This window comes from Monodon monoceros, unplaced genomic scaffold, assembly GCF_005190385.1.
Source record: "Monodon monoceros isolate NGI ecotype Baffin Bay Population unplaced genomic scaffold, NGI_Narwhal_1 Super_Scaffold_10, whole genome shotgun sequence".
Lineage (NCBI taxonomy): Eukaryota > Metazoa > Chordata > Mammalia > Artiodactyla > Monodontidae > Monodon > Monodon monoceros.
In genome coordinates this window covers 53765984-53773153 of record NW_021703766.1, presented here as the reverse complement: position 1 = coordinate 53773153, position 7170 = coordinate 53765984, and the positions used below count along the sequence as shown (strand labels likewise).

The following is a 7170-nucleotide window of genomic DNA, read 5'->3' as shown; positions in this document are numbered from 1 at the left end:
TGTATTTTTTTATGACAAACATCATAAGCCAATAAATACTGTTTCTTGAACCCAGTTACAGTGCTCCAGTGTTTATGTGAAGATTGTAATCAAGCAGTTCTTCAGAAAGTTGTCACAAGTCCTTTGGCCCGGTTCTGCTTTCTCATATAGGCATCCTACGTTGTCAAAGGTTCTTCCTAAAATTTGGCCCAAAGTCCAAAACAGAATATTCTATTGAAGAGATGAAGAACCAACCATCTGTTTTTATGATATCGAATGTTGCATTTATATCAATGTATTCTTAAGTCACATTAGCTTTTTTCTATTTTTTTGAAGTATAATTGATGAACAGTACATGTTTCAAATATACTAAACAGTGATTTGACATCTGCATACACTATGAAACCATCACAAGTCTCAAAAAAAGAAAAAAGAAGAAAGATTTACCCCACGATTCATAGATAGAGAAAGAAGCTGACAGTCATGCCTCTTTCTCTGGGCTTATGCGCCTGCCTCTTTCTTAGTGGATTTCATTATTGTTGGAGGCCTGGGACATGTTTCAAATTCTAATGATAACTGGGCACACATCCAAAAAACCTGCCAAATGCAAACACAAGACCAATTTTCAAAATCATTTCAGGGATCCCATTTGCTCAGACTCTGAAAACCTGGTCTGCTCTATCTTCTCCATGTTACAGGTGGCACATGAGACTCAGTGGGGAAGTAATTTTACCAAGTTACCCTGAAGAAGTCTGAGTTGAGTGAGCAGAACTGAGTGTAAGTGGTGGCCTGGATAAGTTTAAATACAAAGAGTTTGTCCTGATTCCAGATTAACTTCCATATTCCTGAGCAAGAGAAGCTTCTCTTTCAGGGGTTTAATCAAACCCAAACATTTAATTCCTCCACTCCCCAAAAAAACAGAATAAAAAATGCAAAATTATAAATAGTTATTACTCCAGGAAACCATGAAAGAGAGTCACTCGTAGAGGTGAACTCTGAGCAGTCTCTTCATCACGAACACATGGGCTCTGAAATTCCACATCAATCCAGCCCATCCTGGGACCTCCCTGGTGGTCCAGTAGTTAAGACTCCACGCTTCCACTGCAGGGGGTGCGGGTTCTATCCCTGGTCAGGGAACTAAGATCCCACACGCCGTGTGGCGTGGCCAAAAAATTAAAAACAAACAAAAACTCCAGCCCATCCTTCAACGTCGGCACAGAAAGGACAAAGGGGACTAGAGGGGAGCATCTCCTTGGCTGGAGCCTTCAGCTCAGAGCTCACTAACTTAGCAAATCGCTTAAGGGAAGAAAGCAGCTACTGAATGTTAAACTAGTTAAACTAGGTTTTGAATGTTAAAAGATTATCAACATCCTTAACCACACACATAGTGAAATACTGTAAAGTTATTTTCCAGACATCAAAGAATAGTTCCAAGTTAGGATAAAAAGCATATAAACCTCATAATCTAAACAATAAAATTTAGAGGGAAAACAATCTGGAAATTTAAAAAATATCCAGGGGGCTTCCCTGGTGGCGCTAGTGGCTGAGAGTCCGCCTGCCGATGCAGGGGACACGGGTTCGTGCCCCGGTCCGGGAAGACCCCACATGCCGTGGAGCGGCTGGGCCCGTGAGCCATGGCCGCTGAGCCTGCGCGTCCGGAGCCTGTGCTCCGCAAGGGGAGAGGCCACAACAGTGAGAGGCCCGTGTACCGCAAAAAAAAAAAAATATATCCAGGGACCTCCCTGGTGGTCCAGTGGCTAACACTCCGTGCTCCCAATGCAGGGGGCCCGGGTTCGATCCCTGGTCAGCGAACTAGATCCCACATGCCGCAACTAGGAGTTTGTACACCACGACTAAAGATCCCATGTGCTGCAACTAAGACCAGACGCGCCAAATAAATAAATATTTAAAAAAATACATCCAATGGGTTCTGAGATTAAGTTAAAACAAGTGTGAGGATACATCAGATTTAGAAAAGGATGGCATGAGCCACAGTAGAAAGGAGGAGAGGAAAATAGTACTGTTAATAATAGCCATTTTAAAAAGCACCATGTGGTGACAGAAATTCTTCCCCCAGTTTTTGAAAGCTAAGAGGAGGACCTGGAATTGACTGAGCTAAGTCTCTGCCCCCTGGATCAACAGGGATTGTGAATGGAGTTACGATCTGATACAGTAATTGGGAGCAAATCTGGGGGGCCACCCCATCTCCAGAGCTCCCTGCTGGAGCGATATTGAACAGTTTGTCCCGAGGGTGACGGGAAACCATAAAAGGATTTAATGGCAAGAGATGACACAATCAAACTCATGATTTACCCCTGATACAGAGAAAGACAAGCTGAGAAAAAGGTATGCCTCCAACTCTGGGCCTATGCCCCTGCCTCTTTTTTAAAGTGTTTTTTCATAATTGTTGGTAGACTGGAACATGTTTAAAATTTCAGTTATAACTGGGCAAACTGGTCTCCTGTATCTTCTCCATGTCACAGGTGGGTACACTGAGGCTCGGAGGGGGAGAAATTTTACCAGGTTACCCTGAAGGAATCTGAGTTAGGTGAGCAGAACTGGGTAGAAGTGGCAGCCTGGATAGGTTTAGGTAGAAAGGGTTTAAATGTCCTAATTCCAGATTACCTTTCATACTCCTGAGCAAGAGAAGCTTCTCTTTCATGGTTTAATCAAATTCAAACGTTTAATTCCTCTTTTCCAGAAAACATTATAGTCAAAAAATATGAAATTACAAATAGTTATTCCTCCAGAAAAACAAGAAAGAGGGTCACCCGTGGACATGAGCCCTAACAATCTCTTCATCATGCACACATGGGTTCTGTGGGAACAAAGTTTCACATCAATCTAGAAAAGGCTGGAACCTGGGACCCTTGACTATAGTGCCTGCACCTGGACAAATGTGTCCCGAACACAGAATACAAAGAAGCCATAAGGCACTAAAAATAACTGCACACATGCACAGCTTGGGCAAACAGCTTATGAACAATAAGAAACAAAAAGGCCAAACCCCAACCGCCACTTCTGAGGTGCTGAGAGCAAAAGCAGGGTACTGCACATGATCCCTGCACCCAGCACCACCAAGGGGGTGGGCAGACCACCCAAGCTACACCTCAGGCCCGACCCACCCATCTGCCCCTACCCTCACCCCCTTTAAGGGACCAGCTCGCACCACACACCCCCATCAGGGGGCGAGCCAGGGCACCTGTTTCTCGTTCTCGCTCACTTGTGCTGCAGCACGAGTCCCAGTAAAGCTTTGCCTGAATTCTTCGTCTGGCCTGTTATCAATTTCTACTGATTAGAGTCCAAGAACCCAGGTCAGTAACAAATCCAGCCCATCAGTTAACATCTGCACAGAAAGGACAAAGGGGACTTGGGGGGACAATCTACTTAGTTGGACACTTAAACTCAGAGCTCACTAGTTGAGCAGATCACCTAAGGGAAGAAAAAAGCTACTGAATATTAAACTAACTGGTTAAACTAGGTGATCAACATCCTTACCACATGCATAGTGAAGTTATCTACCACATATAATAGTTCCAGTACAGAATACAGCAGAAAACCTCATAATCTGAACAATGAAATTTAGAGTGAAAGTAATTTGGACATTTAAAACATACCCAATCGCTTCTGAGATTAAAGATAAAACAAGTGTGAGGATACATCAACTGTCATGACTCAATGAGCCATCAAAGAAGGGGTGATGGCAACAGTACTGAGGAGTGGGGGTGGGGAGGGGAGCCGGGAGTCACACAAAGGTTTGAGAAAGGGAGTCAGAGTAGGAAAACGTCGCTGCAGGAGGTCAGTGTCTCTGCGGACCGAAAGCAGAAAGTTGGGGCCGGCACCTGCCTCAGAGCGATTTAAACCGGAACCGGACCCACACTCCCAGGACCGAACAGAATCTTCTGCCGACGCCGCGAGAGGCGAAAGGGGCGGACTCAGAGCGAGAGCGACGACCGCGTTCAGGGGGTTTTAACTTACCGGGAGACCCCCGAAACCGAGGTGTGGAAAAGCGGGGCCTGAAGATTGCAGAGCGCCGTTAGTTTCGTACCGAAAAACCGAGACTCACTCGCGAGAGAGCGCCCCTCGTTCTGAGTCTGCACCTCACTGCGCGTGCGCAAGGAGGCGGATCGAGGGCGGGGCCACTAAAAGGGCGCGTCAAAGGGCGTTCCGGTGGGTGGAAGCGGTGTTTGATGGCTGGGCGCAGCCTGTGGACGCCGGGTGTGGCCTTCGAACCCGCACTTGGGAGATTCTGGTCTGTTCCTCTTCCCAACGGAGAGGTTCTGCTTCTCTACTTTGGATCCTTTGAACTGGTCTGGTGTCCTTTGGAGCCAGGCTAGGTGCAGAAGCGGAGAGTTGAGAACATTCTGCGAGCAAAGACGACGGTCCTCTGAGCAGCGAAGCGCTGAGAGCTCTGGGACCGGGGGAGGGGGCGGGGCTCGAGGTTGTGGGCGTGGCCTGATCCGGGAGCTTCTGAGACCCCAGGCAGTTAATACGTTCTTATTAAGCGAAAGCCTGAGTTTTAGAGTAGGTGATGGAAACTGGACTGTGACAGGAAAGGCAAAATTGTGCCTTGCGGAATGTGCCATTTTGCACTCACTTCCCTGCAGAGCATAATTTTCACTTCTGTTCGCCATTCACTTGGAGGCATCAAAAATCACTGAGGAAAATTTTCAACCCCAAACCTGGCATTGTCTAAGGGGCTCTGTTGGAGGCCGGGAGCAAGTAACTGGCTACACAGTCAGGTGCTTGAGAATCAAGCCTTACTGCATAATTCAACCGTATTTTTTTTCCTCCTTCTTCATGTTGTCTTTTTTTTTAACATCTTTATTGGAGTATAATTGCTTTATAATGGTGTGTTTCAACCATATTTTATTTTTTACCCTTTGACCTTTATCTTGCCATAGGATGTGATGAATAAGACCCTTTCTTATTGTGATAGGAATTTCCATTTCCCGAATATTAATGTCTCCACTGTAGGTTTTGCTACTTATTAACTTTTCATGTGCACTTTGGCATATTTCTGAATTTTTAACTTCATTGATCTACCAGTCATGAATAAACATGTCTCCTATGGATATCCACTTTCTTTTGGCTTCTCTTTTGTGGCTATTCTTACTTGTTCTTTATTCCGTAAGATTTTTCGATAACATCACTAGCTTCAGAAACTGAGTGTCTAATGTTCAAATTTTCAAAATTAACATACATTATCTTTTGAATTTTCCTTGGTGTCATTATATAGTGACATTGGACTTCAGTCTAATTCTGTAACTCTGGAAAACAGCAAAGGTAAAAGGATTCCTTTCCCCTTTTAACAGCTTACTAAGAACCACTTTTCCCCATTAGTTTCAATGAGACTTACGTTGGCCCCTTTGTTTACTTAGGAACCATCCAGACACAGACCCTCCAAAATCCCACCCTTTGCCTTGTCAACGATTACCGAATTGTTTGTCCTCATTGATCACTCGGAACAATGCTTGTAAACATGATTTAAGCAACATTTACTTACGTTTTTCTCCTCTCCCAAGGAAGGCCCCTGAATTTTGGACCACGCTTGAGCACTGTAATTCAGAAGAAGCCTGTTGCCACACCATCCACTCCCAAGAGTAGGTGACTTAAGGGTAAAACGTTCCCTGATCAACTGTGCGTCATGCCACCTGCTCATTTATTCTGCATATGGGATTTTTTTCCTAGACTTGTTTAGCCCTCAGTATAAATGAAAAGTTCTTTTCTGTCTGGTTGTTGAGACTTCAGATTTTGTGGTTGCAGCACTCTCTCTACTGTCATAATCCTTTGGAATAAAATCTCTTTACCTAAATTTGACAGTGGTGAATATTTTAGTTGTTCCATTTGTGCTCAAAAATGTATCTTTAGTTTTCTAGCGCAGGGTTTAATATATATACACAGGTCAAACAAGATCGTTGTGTTTTCACATTTTTGACCATTAATAATTTGCATCTGTTTCTTAATATTACCAGAGACGTTTCAAAATCTATTGTGATTGAGGAAATGTCCTTTTCTTGTGAATATGTCCATTTTGCTGCCTTGAAATTGTTATTAAAACAAAACTCACCAGGAACAAAATGGATTCATGACTTCTGCCTATAATTAGTTTCTCCTGTAGTGTTCTGTGTTTGCTGAAAAATTCCACTATCAACTCCATGCTGAAATGTCTTTCTTGCCAAGATGACTACTTAGCAATATTACATAATACAAAGTAACCTACCTTATAAAGATCCTAAAGTCTATCCTAGTCACTAGATCTTTTATAAATGTGATGACATATCTTCTTCTATTCATGTGTGCCATGCCAAGACATTCTGCTCATTTTTATGTGAAAATATTTAAATACGCTACTTACCCTATCCAAACAATACATTTCAAATGATTACCATTTCCTGCACATGAAATCTTTCACATGTAAGGATGTGAGAAAACATACCTAGTAGATGTTAAGTGACAGATACTGCCATAAAAATTCCTGACTATAGAAATGAAATTATTTGATAGTTGATAATCTAGTTTTACTTTCTACAGAGTTCATATTAAAGAGAATATACTTCCCTACAAAATACTGCAAACTTCATAATACTTTAGGTAAAAATAAATCCCAATGACTTCATGTTTTACAGGCTTTATTATCCACATTTGACAAAACTTTCTGAGATAAAGAACAGAGAAAAGAGCTAAGATACATTACAATTTAAAAAAAAAAACTGTCTACCCTCAAAATGAATGTATAATCTGAAATTACATTACATTTAGACATTCATTACTGATTTAGGTATATTATGATGTAAACAAGTTTTTCTCAAAGGTATTTGAATGTAATTCATCACACACGAATTCCACATGAGTGTGGAATAAAGTATTTTAAACAATACAGTTCTCATTAAAAGGAAAAAAAAAATTTTGTTTCTTTTCTCTTTTCATCGTACCGATATGAGATGATGGACGCTAAGTAAACTTGTTTCGGCAATCATTTCACAACATAGGTAAGACCATTCTGCTGTACAGTTTAAAGTTAATATATGACAATTATAAAACTGGGATGAGGGAAAGATGGTTTTAAAAAGGCAAATAAATAAAATGCCTAAGCAAAAAATAAAGAACAATGCAATTTATAAAAAAAAAAATTTTTTTAAACATTGCTCTTTTTAAAGCAATGGTTAGTGACCTAAAGTAACACATGCC

At 41.9% G+C, this 7170-nt stretch overlaps 1 long non-coding RNA gene across 1 annotated transcript in view; it reads right to left on the bottom strand.

Moving 5' to 3' along the window:
* Positions 1-6049, bottom strand: part of LOC114908910 — a 17904-nt gene extending 11855 nt beyond the window's left edge. Inside the window, exon 1 of the long non-coding RNA XR_003797073.1 lies at positions 3958-6049. This is a non-coding gene — a long non-coding RNA (uncharacterized LOC114908910). The remainder of the gene's footprint in view (positions 1-3957) is intronic.
* Positions 6050-7170: the final 1121 nt, after the last annotated feature.